General features: G+C 44.5%; 1 long non-coding RNA gene across 1 annotated transcript; it reads left to right on the top strand.

Moving 5' to 3' along the window:
* The first annotated feature begins 1,464 nt into the window (after positions 1 to 1,464).
* On the top strand, positions 1,465 to 14,496 carry LOC120480306 (uncharacterized). The gene is made up of 5 exons (XR_016146008.1): positions 1,465 to 11,945; positions 13,828 to 13,863; positions 13,939 to 13,983; positions 14,070 to 14,126; positions 14,246 to 14,496. It is a non-coding gene; the product is annotated as an uncharacterized LOC120480306 (long non-coding RNA).
* Positions 14,497 to 19,616: the final 5,120 nt, after the last annotated feature.

Here is a 19,616-nt window from a genome sequence, read left to right as displayed (position 1 = left end):
GATATTATCGCTCTTGCAAGCTTGCAGCAAGGATGACAAAATATGTAGTTTTCAAATGGTATGTTTACTATAACCAAATATGATTATGCACAAATAATAGCATATAATATTGAAAATACAATAACAAAAACATAAGTAGGCCCTTTGTAATTTAAAAACGTAATCCTAGAACAAGCTTATATATTGGCCCTATTTGAAATGCAAAAACATAAATATTCACATTGGTGTGTAAAAATTGTCTTTCACCAAAGGATTTTCTGATCTCAACATTTCTGTTACGTCCCTATCTAGTCTAGGGTTGAAGTAACGTGTAACATAATAAAATGGTGTGATGTGTGGAGGCAGCAAGGTTTAGCTCCCAACCCCAATACCTAAACAAGAATAAGTCAAGACAAACTCAAGAGCAAGCACAAGGTTTTTATTATTCTTATGAGTGTGGGAGGATTTTGAGGCTTATTTAATTAATTTATAATAGATAATAATAAACACAGGCTACACTGTTGAAATACGTGAGATGTGTGGTTTATATAAACTGCAAAGGTAAAGTATAAAGTTAAATGATTGTGACCGATGTGAAGGGGGAGGAGAATTGATAAGTGCGTCATGTTTAGTCAATAAATCACTTAGGATACACCTGCGTATCCTCGATCATGCCTCCTCTGGAAGTCTCCTCACTCCTCGACTCCTCACGGTGCAATTAGAGAATTGAGATGTCCTTCAAGATGGCTGAGCTCGATTGGTTTCTGGGTCATAGGATGGAGGACGGAGGAGACAAAGAGGGATTAACTCAATTAACTCACTCAATTAATCACTTAATCATCTCATTAAAGGATTAGTTCACTTTTGAAAAAACTTTTGCTGATAATTTACTCACCCCCATGTCATCCAAGATGTCCATGTCTTTTTTTCCTCAGTCGAAAAGAAATTTAGGTTTTTGATGAAAACATTCCAAGATTTTTCTCCATATAATGGACTTCAATGGGAACCGGATGGTTCAGGTCCAAAAGATAGTGTTAATAACAGTTTCAGATGCAGCTTCAAATGTCTTTAAACGACACCAGACGATGAATAAGGGTCTTATCATGCGAAACGATCGGTTATTTCAATGCTTATTCCAAAAATGTAACTTTTCTAAGGACAAATGCTAGCCTTTCTCCATTCTGTGAGGCGCGTTTGCAACGTCACATAGTATGTAATTACGTTCAAAAGGTCACGGGCGACGTAGCCAGAAGTACAGAGTCAGAGTGTTTACAAGTTGAACGCATAGGTTGAACGTGAAAACTAACTCAAACACCGTTTACAAAAAAGGAATTATAAGGTAAAACAACGATGTCGGACGATTTTGATTCTGTACTTTCGGCTACGTCGCCCGTGACCTTTTGAACGTAATTACGTATTACGTGACGTTACAAACGCGCCTCACAGAATAGAGCTAGGCTAGCATTTGTCCTTAGAAAAGTTACATTTTACAACAAAAAAATCTCTCATGGAACAAACACACAAACACTCTCCAAAAAAGCCAAACACTGGAAAAAGTGAACTCAACACCTATTTACGCTGTCTGCGCTTCTTTTTTAGCGGGTTAGTCCGACAAGAGTCGTGGAGGTCGGGGAAAAGATGGCCTTTTTAACCTTAAGCGGCGACACATGCCTCTGGCTCGATCCTAGCGATTTTAGGTGAATCAGGAGCACCGTACCATTCAATCTCCGCCGCTGGTACTTCTTGGGGGTGGTCTTCTGTCCCTGTTGCTCCTCTTGGGATCCCACCGCCGCTCCTCCTCCTGAACCGCCCTTCTCCTCCTTCTGCTCCCCATGCTGTGCAAAGTAAAACAAACACACACACGCACAAAGACATGGTAAGCGATTGGTCATGATGTTGCAAAGGGATGTTATGACACTGCAGTCAAAGGAAGCCAACTTACTGGACTCGGGGCTGAACGTCCCAGACTCCTGGTACTCCAGACTCTTGGTCAGCTCTGGAGTCATGCTGCCCGACGTTAGCTCCTTGTCCGGGGACTTTAGAGCTCTCTTCTTTTTAAGGGGCTCCTTACCCTTTGCAGGTCGCTTGCACTTCCGGGAAGTCAGCTCCTTTGACGGGGAGCCCCTCTCCTCACCCTCCAGGGCAGCATCAAAGAGCTTCCGGTGCTCCATGGCCTGCTGGGGGGTCAAGTTGGCAACGTAAAACCTGTCTGCCGTCCTCATATCATGGCACATGAACTTGGACAACTTGACCCGGTCGTCATTTGAGTGGGTGAACTTTATCTGGAAGGACAGAGACAGAGAAAAGTGAAAACCAATGCTGCCACCAGGGAGGACCTCAGAAGTCCGTGCCAGAGCAGCGACAAACACTTACGTGGCTGGCAATGGACGTATGCACGTCAGTGAAGGTGGAGCAGCCGGGAAGGCCCATTGACTTCCAGGCCTCCTGGAAGTGTGCATTGAGGTTCTTGCAGGGGTTTTTGGTGGATGTAAAAAACAAGTACTTGGGAGTGGGTCTGCCAGGCAGCTGATCCTTGACCTGATCCACTCAAACTCCTCCTCCGTCAAGATTATCTGGGTGGACCCGAACGCCATGTTTGTCTTGTGGTTGGCGACCTGTGCACACACAAGGAAAAAAAACAATCTATTTTAAAAACCGCATACGTGTCGCTCAGGAGAGGCGACAAACACATCGGTCATAACAAAAAAGTCAGACGCTCACATTGATGAGATACGCCTTCTCAGGTGTTGATTTGCGGGCCCCCAGAACCTCCTGCATCGTTATATTTTGCAACACATCTGTGGCCGTACACGCAAGAGAGCAGCGCCGCAAAGTGCCCGTAGAACCGCCACAGGGTCTTCTGGGTGGGCTCGTTCTCCAGGAGGGCTAAAGACGACAGAAAAGCACAAAGTTCAAAGGTCCGTTCGGCAGCAGGTGAGCACCTTGAGTTGGGGAGGAGATAAAAGACAACTTACTCAATAGGTCTGGGATGGCCTTGGCAGCAAGTTCCTGGCACCTGATGAGGGTGGTAATATTGACCTCCTTGCCCTCCTTGACTTGCGCCTCAAGGACTTCCGCAGGCTCCCCATCTCCCTGCGAAGGCCGACCAGGGCTTTGTTGGATAGGCGGCAGGACTGAGGAGGGGTTTCGGACAAGAAGCGAATGAAGCATCCGACATTCAGGATGTAGTGCTGGATGGTAGTCACCGTCATCTTTGCCTGCCGGAGGGATCTGACCCAACTGCAAGAAGACAAAAATGATTAGAGAGGCGGCAGAGCTTACTCAATGGCAGACCCCACGACGGGGGACGCGTCACTCACCCGTGTATCCTGGCAGTGTCGTTCAGGAAACGGAAGTCTGCCAAGACTTTTTTCCCCTCACCATGGCCGCCAAAAATTTCTTGATTCGGTACACCTGATAGCCGACGTTTTCTTTGAGCTTGGTGCCAGGGTCCGGGCCTTCCCTGTGCTGCCTGTACTCCTTCACGATCTTGTCTGCAAAAAAATAAGAGAGAGAAAAAAGAGACGACGGCAAAAGAGCAAAGAGTTAGTGTTAGCACAGCCACGAGTTAAAAAGAAAAGCAGATGAGAGTGTCATGCTCACTTAGCACAGCCATGTGGTCGGGGTAGTGGGGTTCCTCCTCGCCCGCGTCCTCCAGCTGCTAGCTGGTGGAAGGCTTCTCTTCTTCGCCCGGAGTCTTCTCCTCGCTGGTGCCGGACGAGGCGTGGGGCTGCTGAGGGGTGGAGAGAGCCTCCGGTGAAGACTTGACGTCCTCTTCCATGGAGGCGCCTTCCTCTTCCCTTTTGGCCACCCGCCCGATTCGGGCCGAGCCCAAGGAGGTCGACCTCCTCTTCAGGATTCGATACCTCCGGGTGACCATCCAGAGGGTCTCGCTCAGAGTGTCAGGTCGACCACCTGGTTCCTGAGGAGCTCCTTGGCGTTCTTGCAGCCCGGCTTTTCGCACTCCTCCTCCTCCAGACTCTCTGGGTCTTGGGGGTTGAACGGGTCCTCCTCCATGAACTGGTGCTGCTCCAGGTCAAGGGTGGACACCATCGGAGGAGTGGGGTTGGAGGCCCTCAGGGCAGTCAGCTTTTCCAGACACACCCTCCTCTTACAGTAGCAGAGTACTTCATCCTGTACCCTCGCCGTGACCTCAGAGTGGTTGCGGATGTGGCGGTTGAGTCGGTTGGAAAATTTCCCGCATGCAGGAAGCGGGCAGAGGCCTGCACGGGCGTTCACTCACCCCGACTCCATGGCAAGGAGCAGCTTCCTCTCCTCCAGGTTCTTGACGTCGTGGGTGACCACCAGGTGCTGCCCGAGCAGGGCATACGAGCGTAAACAAAGTGGGCAGGTTTCCGCTGGCATTTTTGCAGATGCCCGGACGATGGACATGCTCGCTGGAAGGTCTGGTGCGGACTGACTAGGGTCAACTCACTGCCTAGAGCCTCTAACCGTACACTTACCTGTAAATGGGATGCAAAATGAAGTCATTTACTGCACACTTACCTGTACATGGGGTCCAAAATGAAGTGTTTTACTGCACACTTACCTGTAAATGGAGTTCAATTTAAAGTAATTTACTGTACACTTACCTGTAAATGGAGTTTAATTTAAAGTAATTCAATGTACACTTACCTAAAAATGGAGTGCAATTTAAAGTAATTCAATATACACTTACCTAGAAATGGAGTGCCATTTAAAGTAATTTAATGTACACTTGCCTGTAAATGGAGTTGATCATCCCAGTGTAATGAACCACAGGGAACAGAGGAATCCATTTGCAGCTTTATTAAACAGAGTCGTACAGGCAGGGTCGAGACAAGGCAGACAGAGCAATGCAGATAAGACAATAGGATAATCCAGGAAACAGGCAGAGATCAGGGCAGGCAGCAATAATGGTAATCCGTAAACAGTCCGAGTTCAGGCCAGGCAGATATCAATCACAGGAGAGTCAAACAGTCCAAAGTCCAAAACCAGAAAATCAGAATCAGGGTATAAACGCTCAGAAATGATCACCGGGGCAAATCAAGACTTTGCACTGGAGTGGTGTGTGAAGGTGGCTTTTATGGGTGTGTGCAAATGCAGTGCAGGTGTGATGCGCAATCAGTCCCAGGTAAGAGGCATGATAGGAATTTGAGTTTAAAGCCAATGATCAATATTCCGGGGAAGGCTCCCTCTGGTGGCGGAGAGGAGACGGAGCGGGAGCCTCCACTGTAACAGAGCCCCCCCCCCTGCGAGCGGCTCCTGACGCGAGGAGGCAAATGTCGTCGGGGTCTCCCACGGGGTCGAGGGGCCGGTTTCTCCGGGTATGTCCTATGAAACTCTTCCGTGAGAGTGGGGTCCAGCATATCCCTCGAATTGACCCAGGACTGTTCCTCCGGACCGTACCCCTCCCAATCGACCAGATATTGGAGAATGTTACCCCGACGTCTGGAATCCAGCAACTTGTGCACCTTATACGCCTCCTCGCCGTCAACCAGAAAGGCAGGAGGACTCTGGGAGGTGGCCCCCTCCTCCGTTTCTCCCCTCGGACCACCAGCAGGTTTCAACAGAGAAACATGAAAAGTGGGAGAAATTCGGTAGTTAGCGGGCAGGTCTAATCGGAATGAAACAGGTGGTATTTGTCTAATGATTTGTAAGGGACCAACATACCTGGGACTGAGCTTGCGACATGGAAGTCTGAGTCGAAGATCTCTGGTTGACAGCCATACCCACTGACCAATCTGGTATTCTGGAGCAGGACGTCGACGACGATTGGCCTGTTGCTCCTGTCGTCTTACAGCATGCCTTAGATGTGTGTGTGCCTGATCCCAGACCTCCTCACTCTTACGTAGCCATTCAGTGACAGATGGAAGTTCTGTGGGTTCGCCAGACCATGGGAAGAGAGGTGGTTGGAATCCGAGGATGCACTTGAAGAGAGTGATGCCGGTCGCTGGTTTGATCAGGGAATTCTGAGCATATTCAGCCCAGAACAGATATCTGCTCCAATCTTCTTGATGTTGCTGGCAATATGTTCGCAGAAAACGGATGATATCCTGATTGAGGCGTTCAGTTTGTCCGTTGGATTGTGGATGGTACCCGGAGGTGAGACTAACGTTGACGTTAAGGTTCTTGAAGAAGGCAGTCCATACTCGGGAGGTGAATTGAGGTCCACGATCTGACACAATGTCCTCAGGCAATCCATAGAAGCGGAAGACTTGGTTACACAAGAGTTCGGCAGTTTCGAGAGCTGTGGGGAGTTTGGTGAGGGGAACAAGTCGACAGGCTTTAGAGAATCTGTCCACGATGGTCAAGATTGTGGTGTGGCCTTGGGAACTGGGGAGGTCAGTAATGAAATCAATGGTGATGTGTGACCAAGGTCGTTGCGGTGTGGGAAGTGGACAAAGTAGACCAGCAGGTAGTTTCCGGGGTGATTTAGAGGTTTGACATTCGGTACAGTTTTGAACATGGTTTGTGGTATCAACAGTAAGCGTGGTCCACCAAAAACGATTCTGGAGAAGGTGGATTGTGGCGTTGATTCCGGGATGACCAGAGCTGGGGTTGGAGTGGACTTGATCAAGGAGACGAGGTCGCAGGGGTTCTGGAACAAAGATGAGATCGGGCGGACATTCTGTGGGGGCAGGAGTTTGGATATTGGCTTGCTGAATTTCGGTGATGATATCCCACTGAACCGGAGCTACAAGTAGGTTTTCACACAGAATGTTTTCTGGGTTGGGGTTCTGGTTAATCTCATCCGACTGTCGAGAGAGAGCGTCAGCTTTTGTGTTCTTGGAGCCCGGTCGATATGTGACAGTGAAGTTGAATCTGGTAAAGAATAACGCCCATCTGGCTTGGCGTGGATTAAGACGTTTGGCGGATCGCAGGTATTCCAGATTCTTGTGATCTGTGAGGATGACGAAAGGTTCGGCTGCTCCTTCCAGCCAGTGACGCCACTCTTCTAGGGCCAACTTCATGGCTAGCAGTTCGCGGTTTCCCACATCATAGTTACGTTCAGCAGGCGACAGTTTGCGGGAGAAAAATGCGCATGGATACATTTTAGCTGGTTCCCCTTGGCGTTGTGATAGGATGGCCCCCACTCCTGTATTAGAAGCATCCACTTCTACAATGAACTGGCGTTCTGGATCTGGATGACGTAAAATAGGTGCAGTGGTGAAACGTTTTTTAAGTTCTTGAAATGCCGTTTGTGCTTCGGGGTTCCAGGAAATACGAGAGCTGTGACGTTTGGTTAGTGCGGTTAAGGGGGCGGCAATGAGGCTGAAATTTCTAATGAATCTTCGGTAGAAGTTTGCGAATCCCAGAAATCTTTGAAGCTCTTTCACAGTTTGTGGTACTGGCCAGTCCACTACTCCCTTCACCTTTTTCTCATCCATGGCCACTCCGTCTTGACTGATTACATAGCCTAGGAAAGAGACACTGGTTTGATGAAATTCACATTTTTCCATCTTGGCGTAGAGATGAAATTGAATTAATCGTTGGAGGACAGATCTGACATGCTGGATGTGTTCGTCAAGTGAGTTGGAGTATATCAAAATATCATCAATGTAGACGATCACCCATCTGTCCAGCATATCCCGGAAAACGTTGTTCATGAAAGCCTGGAAAACGGAAGGACTGTTAGACAAGCCGAAAGGCATAACCAAGTACTCATAGTGCCCACTAGTGGTGGAAAAGGCAGTTTTCCATTCATCCCCCTCTCGAATGCGAATTAGATTGTAAGCGTTGCGTAAATCGAGCTTGGTATAGTACTTGGCCTGACGGAGCTGTTCTAAGGCGGCTGGAACCAGAGGCAGTGGATAACGATATTTGACTGTGATATCATTTAATCCCCGATAATCAATGCAGGGTCTGAGTCCCCCATCTTTCTTTTTCACAAAGAAAAACCCGGCAGCTGCTGGTGATGTGGAGGGTTGAATGAAGGCCTTCGCAAGTTCCTCTTCTATATATTTTTTCATAGCTTCAGATTCAGGTTTTGATAAGGGGAAAATTCTTCCTCTTGGGGGAGTAGCACCGGGAATCAAGTCTATGGCGCAGTCAGTTGAACGATGTTCAGGGAGTTGTGCAGCTTTCTCCTTGCTGAAGGCTTCAACCAGATCCGCATAAACAGAAGGTACATTTTCAAGCTCAGGTACTGTAGTACAGGCCGCTGGCATGGAACGGATTACTCGGGTGACTTTGGACAGACAGTGATTCTTACAAGTCTCATCCCAGCGAATGATTTGACTCTCTCTCCAGGAGATGTGAGGGTTATGGGTTTGAAGCCATGGATGACCCAGAATGATGGAGTGATGTGGAGCGTGAATGACAAAAAACTGAATGTTTTCAGAATGAAGAGATCCAATGTGCATCTTGATTTTCTCCGTCACACATTGGATTCTCCCCTCTCCGATAGGGTGTCTGTCTAGCGCCTCCACTGTTAGAGAAGAATGACAAGGATGCAGTTGGATTTTACAATGTTCGGCAAATGTTTGAGAAATGAAATTTCCTGCTGCACCGGAGTCTATGAAGGCTGTAGTTTCAATGACTTTATCTTGAATGGTTAAACGGACCGGAATAGTGAGACTGTTAGTAGAAACTTTCCCTTTGTCTTGAGAATTCACGGACGGTTTCTGAGTGGAGGGTCGAACAGGACAGGAGAGTTTCATGTGTCCGGCTTGACCACAGTACATGCACAATCGATTCTGGAATCTACGTTCTCGTTCTTCGGGAGTGATATGTGTGAACCCAAGGTGCATGGGTTCATGATTGGTTGCTGCCTTGAATGAGTTACGGATTGTTGCCCAGGGATTGCGTCTAGATCGCATCAGATTGTCGACTTGAATGGCCAGAGCGATATAATCGTTTAGATTTCTCCCCTCATCGCGACAGGCTAACTCAGACTGAAGCTCAGTGGTAAGTCCTCTCCTGAAGAGTGTCTTCAAAGTGTCCTCTACCCAGTTTGTTTGTGCGGCGAGCGTGCGAAAAGTGAGGGCATAATCAGCAGTGGTTTCTTTTCCCTGTGTGAGATTTAAGAGCTGTTCACCTGCTTCTCCTTCTCCAGTGGTATGCTCAAAAACTTGACGAAACTGCTGCGTGAATTCTTGAAATGTGATGACTGTATTTCCCTCTGGTTTCCACATAGCCGTTGCCCACTCTAGTGCTCTGCCGGTGAGTAGCGAACACACAAAAGCAATGCGACTCCCATGACTGGAGTATAGTGCCGGTTGTTGTTCAACGAAGATCGTGCATTGTAATAGGAAACCCTTGCATTTGCTTGGTGTGCCATCAAATTTATCAGGAAATGCGAGCCGTGGATTGATTGTGGTACTCACATTTTCAGGAGGAATTCTCGGTAATGGAGGAGGAGCGGGCGTGCTGGATGTTACGGCGACGGCAGTGCGAAGCTAAACGCTCGCATAAACGCTCAGAAATGATCACCGGGGCAAATCAAGACTTCGCACTGGAGTGGTGTGTGAAGGTGGCTTTTATGGGTGTGTGCAAATGCAGTGCAGGTGTGATGCGCAATCAGTCCCAGGTAGGAGGCATGATGGGAATTTGAGTTTAAAGGGCACCTATTATGGAAAATTCACTTTTAAATGGTGTTTGAACATAAATGTGTGTTGGCAGTGTGTGAGCAAAACCACCCTAGAATGATAAAAATCCATCCAGTAGTTTTTTTACAATCTCAATAAATCATATGCACTGTCTCAGAACGAGCTGTTCTGAGATCCAGGTCTTTGTGACGTAGAACGGGAGACAGGGGGTTGATTGACAGTGTGGCTGTGGCCTAGACCCCGCCCTCGGTGATCTGTTCACACCATCCTTCATTGTTTCAACGACGACAGCCGGTAATGTCTCTTGGAAACGTAAATTTATGTTCTGTCGTGGACTAGTGGGTTAATCCTGTTGTTGTGGCTTAAAAGTTAATCCTCAAGTGTGGATTGTTGTCTACTGTTTGCGATCCACCGTCACCCCAGTAACAGTAAGTGTATTTTATGATTTTTGAGCAAATAGTCTTTTCAGTCAATGTCAGCCAATTCAACAACAAATGCGTCTAAAGTTATTGCCGTCGTAGGATGTCTGTGTATATAATTTAAAACCTTGTTTGTATAGTGTGTAACCACACGTTTATAAATATATATATTTTTAAATATATTGTATTAAAAACTGCATATATGTTGGTGTTCTGTAAGTTAGCCATCTTCTCACATTTGCCACAGAAGCACCTGTATGACAAGTAGCTAAACATGACGCCACAGGTCCCTCGCATAAATGTAATTTCGCTCGTACGTAGCAAACTTTATCACAGAATGTGTATGTAGTTTCAAAAAATTGCGCTAGTGTCTGTGTGTGTGTGTGTGTGTGTGTTGGACATCCATCATTTCAAATGGGACGCTATTACAACTCTAAAGTACATAAAAGTATCAAATAACCATACCGAGACGTACTGGTCCATTCTCATATGTTTATTCTGCCGGAGTCTCTTCATACTATTTATATATTCCGATTCAAACGTACGGCTGAATGACATTCAATACGGCGCGTCTCTTCACTCTCTCAGTACCGACTGCCTGCCATAGGTATCAAGTTACGCCCTCATCCAAAGGCAGGGCGGGGATATGCAGCTCATTTGCATTTAAGGTGGAATACCCCTGAAACAGCTCATTTTTAAGCAGGCCCCAAAATGACATTTTCAAATGGTTATAATAAATTAACTGTGGGGTATTTTGAGCTGAAACTTCACAAATACATTCTGGGGACACCTGAGACCAATATTACATCTTGTAAAAAGGGGCATAATAGGTGCCCTTTAAAGCCAATGATCAATATTCCGGGGAAGGCTCCCTCTGGTGGCGGAGAGGAGACGGAGCGGGAGCCTCCACTGTAACACCCAGCCACAACTTAATAGGCTTTCCACGGTCAGACTGGAACCATTACAGTTTTAGAGGTATTTTTTTTTATTAAAATAAAACAAAATAAAACATTTATACCTGTTGTACCTGTTATGAAACCCATGACCTGCAATTATGACCAATTAATGCATTGACCACGGACAGCCTAAAAAGGTCCAGTCAAATAAGTTACAGATGGGCCCTTTCTGTGCCCACCTGCAACTCATTTGACAGGGTCCGTGTAAGCTGTCCGTGGACATGCCATTTATTTTATTTTTGATTCATTCGTTTATTTTTATTAAAGGGTTAGTTCACCCAAAAATGAAAATTCTGTCAGTATTTACTCACCCTCAATCCCCAATCTGTTTGATTAAAACATTCTTCCAAATATCTTCCTTTGTGTTCAGCCGAACAAATAAACACATAGAGGTTTGGAACAACATGAGGTTGAGTAAATACTGACAGAATTTTCGTTTTTGGGTGAACTAACCCTTTAAGGATTTTCTAATAATACAAAGAGAAGCCAATGGCTTTTTAAAATAAAAAGTTTGTGTAGAAAGCATTATGTCCTCCTGTTTGAGCTCATTATTTAATTTCTCCAAAGGAAGAAAGGCTGACCGCTGAGAGTTCCCCCCAAAATAAAAAGGTACCTGAGATTTATACATTTTTAACAGGATACACATTTAATTTTAAAGCTAACAATGCATAAATTATGAACTGTAAATTATACCATGTTGGATTAATTGCCCTGTGCACTGTACTGAATTTTTTTAAAGTAACAAAACATTTAGAATGATGAATTATGACCTATTACTGCATTGACCACGGACAGCTTAAAGAGGTCCAGTCAAATAATTTACAGGTGGGGCCCTTTCGGTGCCCAACTGTGTGAACTAACTTTGTTTCCATTTTTTTAAAGATGCTGTTGACGTGTCCTCTCTGCCCGGCCCAGGTTCTTTACCTGCGGTATCACCTCCGGTCGCAGCACTGTATCATAAAAGGGGAGGAGAGGACGATTCTGCTGCGACTGATGAGGGGTAAAGCTCTGGAACTTGGGCTGCCCAGAGTGCGGGGTGGTCTACGAATCCAGAGCTGACAGTAAGTATAATCTCAAACTAGCATTCTTGTTTTTGTGAATTCATTAAAAAAAATTTTTGAATAAAACTCTCTGTTCAGAGAAAACAGGTCAAGTTGTTGACCAAACAACTTGAAAAGGAGGTTGCAGAGAAACAACTGCAGAAAATAAGGGACAGTCAACAACTTGACCCTCAAGTCTTGTCAGCTCCAGATGGCTCTGAACAGTCCCTCCAGGATTTCGCGATGTCGCGATCGCAACTATTAACGCAATTTCAACAAATTCCCGTGAATTCAGTGTGCCGTGCAATATTGACCAATCACCGCAATTTTTCTGCAACTTTGACCAATCATCGCGGTCTCCTGCAAAGCGTCATCAAACTCACTCCCTCAGCATTCAGAAGACGCAGCAGACGTGTGCAGCCAACGTCTCACATTTACCAACAAAAATAACAGCAAAGTACCGCGAAAAACAGTATCCAGATGTTCTTTATGAAAGCGGGGGTAAACTGTTTTGCAAGATGTGCAATATTGTTGTCGAACATAAAAGAAAATCGTCAATCGACAAACACTTTGCCACTGCTAAACATATGCGGAGAATGACAAATATGCATGGAGCATAGTAAGACGAGACAAATCACTGTGACACAGGCTATTGCATCCCGGTCAATTGCGAGCTCTAAAAAAATCAAGGTAAGTTAAGTTGGTTTAAATATATATGTATTAGGGGTGGAACGGTACATGTACACTGTGTGTGTGTGTGAGTGAGAGAGAGAGGCGTGGGTAGTTGAATGGTTGAAGTGCGCGCGGGCGTGATCGAACTCTCGCTCTCTCTCTCTCTCTCTGTGTGTGTGTGTGTGTGTGTGTGTGAACGAGTGTGTGAGAGAGAGAGACGTGGGCACGTGTGAGTGAGAGCGAGACTCTCTTGGACAGTGTAGAGCGATAGTCCCCTGTTAGTAATATACACGTGTGTGTGTGTGTGTGTGTGAGAGTGAGTGAGAGAGAGTGAGGCGCGCGAGCGAAGTGTGTGTGTGTGAGAGAGAGAGAGAGAGAATGAGAGAGTGAGAAGTACACGACTTTGAATTCCTCAACTATCATTTATAATGTGTACTAAAATCAGTTACAAAAGTGAAATAAAAATAAATGATTTAGTTTCTTGTTTTGAGAGGTTTTCTGTACTGTCAGGAGTAGAGGGATTTATTATGATGCATCTTTAAACATAAATGCTGCTTAATGTTTGTGAGGTTCTGCACATTTACATTTTTGCAGGTGTTTAAAAAAATAAAGCTTAATTTGTTACATTCTCTTGCTCTTTTGCCTTTTTATAAGGTTACTAAAGGTTAGTTATTGTTTTTTTTTTCTCATTAGATCAATATCTTTTTTTTTAATTTTAATGATTTTAATTGTGCATGAACTGCACCTGGATGTTAATCTGGACACACAATAGAGCAGATGGTGAACTGTTTTCTGTGGGACATGGTAAGTCCCTTTGGGGTGGACATTGGGCTTTTTCACTTTGTAAACCTATAACATGCACGAAAAAGATATATAACAATAAAAGGAAAGGGAAAAAGCATAATATCTACCTTTGCCGTTTTAACCTTTAAAAACAAATGCCAAAGAACATGGCAACTTTCATTGCAACTTTTTAGAAAAGCGTCCGCAACATCAGGAATTTTAGGCCGCAACAATCACGAAAAAGGCCCGCGAAATCCTGGAGGGACTGTCTGAAGGAGGAGAGCAGCCGCAGAGCCCTGTTCACACAGGTGTTCAGAGCCCTGTGGCTGTTCCATCTGAATGTCTTCAACTGCTGGCTAGGTTTTGAATGATTTTCTTTGCAATGGAAATATGACATTTTTTACAAGATGTTGAACAAACTATTGAGTCTTGTGTGTGTTTATTGTAGAAGATTTTGAAATGGAGACAGCTCCTAGCTTCCTGTGTAAGTGATCAACATGTAATTTATGCTATATTGTTTAAACAAGAACAATACATTAATGTCCTTTTTTCATTATAGAGCTACTAATGTCAAGTGAGCCCCAAGAGGAAGTGCAAGCACTTGGTAGGTATCAGGTGAACAATTGTACTTGTACTCTGTTGCTTATTTTTTTCATGAAGAAGACATTCATTTTTTTTTCTTGTTCTTAGATGATTTGTTCAATCAAATTGCCAAGTATGAAGTTCAAGTTTCTTCGGGTCCACAAGGTAAGCAATAGGTGATAAGTTTACATACACGAAACCAAGTTTTGTTGTTGTGTTATTATTATTTTTTTTAATGAATTGTTGTTATTTGTTTCCCCTTTCCTCTTTTTTCATTTGCCAAGGGGAAACAGACCTGTCAACAATCGACTTCAGTCAATTGCTAAACCTGTAAATATGTTCATTAATTACTGTATATAGTTGAAATGTTTAATGTTGTAGTTTTATATTTATTCCACATTTTTTAGATTGTTATTATTGTATTTTAAAATATATTCTGCTGTCTTCTGTTCATTCACTTTATTTTTACTGTACTTTCATGTGTTCTGTTCATATAATCTAATCATGTAATTTTATAAATGTTTAAATAAATAAAAAATTGTTCAAACTATGGTTTTGACTATCTCATCTATTTCACCAGAACATACCAACTATAGCCTATTTGACAGGGTCCCTATTGGCTGTTTGTGGACAAAACATTAAAAGGTCATATTTCATAAACACAGTGCTTAAATGGTGTCCACTGCACACAGGCGTCGCAATACAACACACTGATGTACAGTACAGCCATTAATTGTGTGTTATTAGCCTAAAAATGGACTGTCCACAGACAGCCTACAGGGACCCTGTCAAATAAGTTGCAGATGGGCACAATATGTAGTCCCATTGGGACTCTCTTGTGCCCAACTGCAACTTATTTGACAGGGTCCCTGTAAGCTGTCCGTGGACATGTCATTTTAAGAAATGTTATGCATAATTATGAACTGTAACGTACTCCAACATGTCTGATTGTCTTCCATGTGCACTGTACTGCATGTTTTAAGCGATAAAACATTAACAATCATGAAATGACCTAAAAATGAATTGACCACAAACAGCCTAAAGAGGTCCTGTCAAATAAGTTGCAGGTGGGATGATGTTTTATGCATTTTTATCAGTCATGACTTCAAAACAGGGGTGGGCAAAGTACGGCCCGTCGAGTATTCAAAATATTGTCTTAAAGATTGCATTCGGTGGCGAGGGGGGCGTGGTTCAGCGAGGTCTGTAGCGGGAGAGCGAGGGCGGAGCCGAGCGGTAAGTGGGCCGTGCTGTCAGAGTGGGGAGAGAGAGAGACTGGGAGCTCGTGCATGCGCTGTCGAGAGAGAGAAAACACTGGGCTGCAAGCTGCATTCAGTGGAAAGAGTGTTGCTGCATTTGTGACCTGAGAAGCTGTATCCAGTGGGAAGAGTACTGCTTTATATGTGATTTATTTTTGAAATATTCTGAATTAATTGTGTGAGCGCGAGCAAGCGCTGTGGGGAGAGAAAGTAACTCAATAAAGTGCACGAGCCCCAGTATTCGCCAACCCTGTCTACTTCCATCACCCATTCACCGAACCAACATCCCTGTTACTCATTCATTTTGCCTTTTTCCTGCAATACTTGAATAAAGCAGATCATCATTCATTCAGAGCAGTTGTGGCTATGCTGCGGTGTCACGTGACAAGCAATGACGCGTCACCATGGAAACCATACAGTGAATAAATAACGGTTGCATTGCAAAGCTCACGCTGCAGAGTCAGACCGTTTTTTGTAATTTGTCATATGCAATTTATAACTAATATCCCAGGAAACAGAACGTTGGCACAATTGAATCATTGACATTTCAGCACTCCTTCAGACAGCGACTTAAGCGCAATAAGGCTCCTTGTTGCACGTTAATGTTTTTTCCTTTTCTGGAAACTCACAGAGAAAAAAAATGTTAGTAACCACTTGTACGCCTGATTATTTTTCATTTGATTTTATAGTTTGTCATTTGATATTTAGTTTCTTTGCTCCTCTGTATTTGTCTCTTGGACTGCTTCCGGTTACCGACCTTTATCGCCCGGCTTTCGACTACGCTCCTGTCTCTGCCATGTACAGAAACCGGTTTTGTTCAATAAATGTTCTTATCTGCTTTTGATTTTTACGTTTTATTTATCATACTTAAAATAAATTGGTAAATTTGTTTATTTTTATTTTATTTTTTCACAAATGTATGACGTTTGTGTATTGAGTGCATTTTGATTACCATATGGAGTTTTAATAAAGTTGAATTAATGTAACCTTCTCCAATTTTACAAGTGTACACTTGTTTTGTTTCTAATTTACTGTTAATTTACTGTAAAATAAAATTAAAATAAATCTAAAATTAAACAAAAAAATAACCCTAAAATATAACAATGCTAAATGGGGATATCTATAGCATATAAATGAATATACCACATAAATTACGTGATCCACGTAAATGTGTTTGCTGGTATAATTTGCTGGCCACCCCTGCTTCAAAATGTAAATCAGCATTCCACCTGTAACTTATTTGACGGGACGTGGTCTCATAGGTTATCAGGGGGACGAATAGGCAGTTCGTGATCAGTGGTCGGGGCCCCGGGCTGTCACCTAGATTGGCTGTGGACGTGTAGGCCGTCCACATGGCGGTCACATAGGCGGTCAGGGGGACGAATAGGCGGTTAGTGGTCACATAGGCGGTCAGGGGGATGAATAGGTGGTTCATGGTCACATAGGTGGTCAGGGGGACGAATAGCCTGTTCGTGGTCACATAGGCGGTCAGGGGACGAATAGGCAGTTCGTGGTCAGTGGGCGGGGCCGTCACCTAGATTGGCGGCGGACGAATAGGGGGTTCGTGGTCGCATAGGCAGTCAGGGGGACGAATAGGCTGTCGATGGACGGGCGCTCCGTGGGCGTGGTCAGGGAATTTCGCGAAAAGGCGGTCAGGGGGACGCAAGCGCGCCCAGTGGTCGCCCGCCTGCAACCTGTTCGGCACGTGCTGAAACGACTGCCCGTATCGGTTGGGTCGCCCCCCTGTGGCCGAAGCCCGGCTTGCGACGCCCTGCCCCCCGGCCGCCATCACCGGGGCCCTGAAAAATCGCCTAGGGGGCGGCGAGCGCGGCTCCGCTTACCTCCTACCACGGGCTGTCTTTTAGGCCGTCCGCGGACCCGTTCCCTAACGTGGCGGCCTAAAGGGCGTGAGGGGTTTCCTCTGCCTCGGGCCCATAGGCAGCGCCAGCGTCGGGGAGTCTCCTCCTCTCAAGACCTGGACCAAGGACGAGGTCCAGAAGGCCAGAGTCCTCCGCCTATTACCGCTGACCAATAGCCGGACGATGGGCCATCAGATCGTTGGGGATCAGATTAGGGCTGCAACTAACGATTATTTTGATAATCGATTAATCGGACGATTATTTTTTCGATTAATCGATTAATCGGATAAAAATTTATATTCCATTTTTTTTTATTATAACAAAATAAAACCCTAAAAACCACACTCTTTTGTGTGTTAAACAATCTACTTAATACAGACAACTTCATTATAAAGAAAAACAACAAATAAAAAGATATATATGACCATAACCTATGACAAAAATGCTATTGTAAACTAGATTAGTGGAACTCAAACATAGCAAAACATAGCCTAGAAATATCACAAGTGCACAATAATTTTATAAAATCTGAACATTTAGTGAAAAAAACATTCCTTAGTGGGGAACAAATAAGAGACAATAAGTGTAGCACTAACTCTGGTAAAACGTACACATTGCTCTTTGTATTGTTGTTATACATTCATGAAAAACATCGTAAAAATCAGATGCACAACTGTTTTAAATGTTAAGCACAGCTGTTTAGTGAGGAAGCAAAATATAATAGATACAACAGAACAAGAAAGGCTATTAATAAGCTTTCATTGCGCAAAAGTATTATGACATGATCATGAAAGAGCTGCACAAAGTGCTTATGCGCATCGCGAGCGCTGAATGATGCGCTTGAAGCAACACAGAGTCACAGGGCGGCGCGCAGCTCTTCAGTGTCCGCCGCATTAAAGTTAAAAGCACCAAGGAAAGAGAAAGATATATTGACTGTGTATTATATAGTATCTATGCAATAGTTTATTAAGCCTTTTATTTTAACAGTTTTAAATTTCAGTTAGGCTACTGTGCACGTGAAGAACAATTATACTGCGCCGACTCTACTATAGTGTTGTGATCTAACAGACACTCAGTAGAAAGTGATTAAGTTACAGCAATAAAAGTCTAGCAAGATAGAAAAACCATCATAGACCTTTATCTACGGATCAATTATAATAATAACATTGAATCATCTTGGAAAGAGATTATCATGTTAACTGTTGTAACGCGACGCGCTGTTTGAACACCGAATAGAGAATGACTGACAGCCGCAGTGGAGGGAAAAGATTACGTCAACTTGAATTTAATGACTTAAATATACATTTCTATCTCACATTATACTATAGTATGGCTTCATAAAGTATACACGATTAACGTAGGTCACTTATTTTGGTTTCAAAACGGCAAATTTACCGAAAGGTGAATGATTTTCGTGTATGCTGCATATTGATAGCGGTTTCCTGATGCCCGCAAATTAGTTCAAACTCACGGAATCAAGAGCGCGCATGCGAGACAGAATATAATGTGCTCCAACGACAACGATTTTCATAATCGATTATAATCGATTTTATCGATTGGTTATTGCAGCCCTAGATCAGATGGTGAGGATCTTCCCGTGTGACCTGCACCAGCGGGACGCCCCCTGCCCGGCCAGTCCCTCAAAAGGCCCGGTTCTTCCTTTCGGCCAGCTTGTCGACTGCCGGTCGGTCTCAGAGTTCGCCTGTGAAGTGATTGGCAGGAGAGTCTTCGGGTACCCACTGACGTTCGGCCGCAGGATCTGTACATCCCATCACGGTTGCTACTGATCCAGAACCACACTATATGGAGGTTTAACGAGACCATACCATACAAGCTGGCTGTGCCACGAGACGTGCCCAGAACACCCACCCGTCCGCCTCCCCAGGAGGAGAGATTGAAACCCCTGGAAGTGCTGGAGGACGAGGATCAGCTCGTGGAGAGGATCTAACCCACCTTGGTTCCGGCGAGCACAAACAGCAGTTGGACAAATCTGGAGGTCGGCCTCACTGACCTCAGCCCTGACCTGAGCCACTCTGCCGCCTACAACAGCTATTTAAAGTGCTGCACTGAAATCTCTCTCTGTCCGGACCTTTGTTTCGTTTAAGAGTAAAAGGCAGCGCCTGATGATGGAGGACTGAGAGCCTTTCCACGATATTTTTTTTGCACAAGTGCTTGTTTTTCCTTTTCGTAAAATATATTTTTATTATTTAATAGGATTTTTTATATATACATTTTTTTTAGTTTGCTGCAAACAGCTTTTGTTATGTTGTAAAACATAACAAATAAAACTACAATATTACACATGCAAATATGATGCTAAGATGCTAATAAAATGATTGTGGCCCAACAACTGCGGACTCTGGTTTTAAAGTTGGAACTGCTTCATGTTTTAGTAACAGTTTGTTGAATCCGGCATTGAATTCATGGAGATTCTGGAAGCTGTCTTATAAATAATCAAACATAAATTGTAGCCATTGTTGACGAACTACAGAATCCGTGGGAAGCCTGAACACAGAAGACCTGATAGCTGAGAACATAAC

The sequence above is a fragment of the Pimephales promelas genome, chromosome 2 (assembly GCF_988280905.1).
Source record: "Pimephales promelas chromosome 2, fPimPro1.hap1.1, whole genome shotgun sequence".
NCBI lineage: Eukaryota > Metazoa > Chordata > Actinopteri > Cypriniformes > Leuciscidae > Pimephales > Pimephales promelas.
The sequence above is the reverse complement of the archived record's forward strand: the minus strand, read 5'-3'. Positions and strand labels throughout refer to the sequence as shown.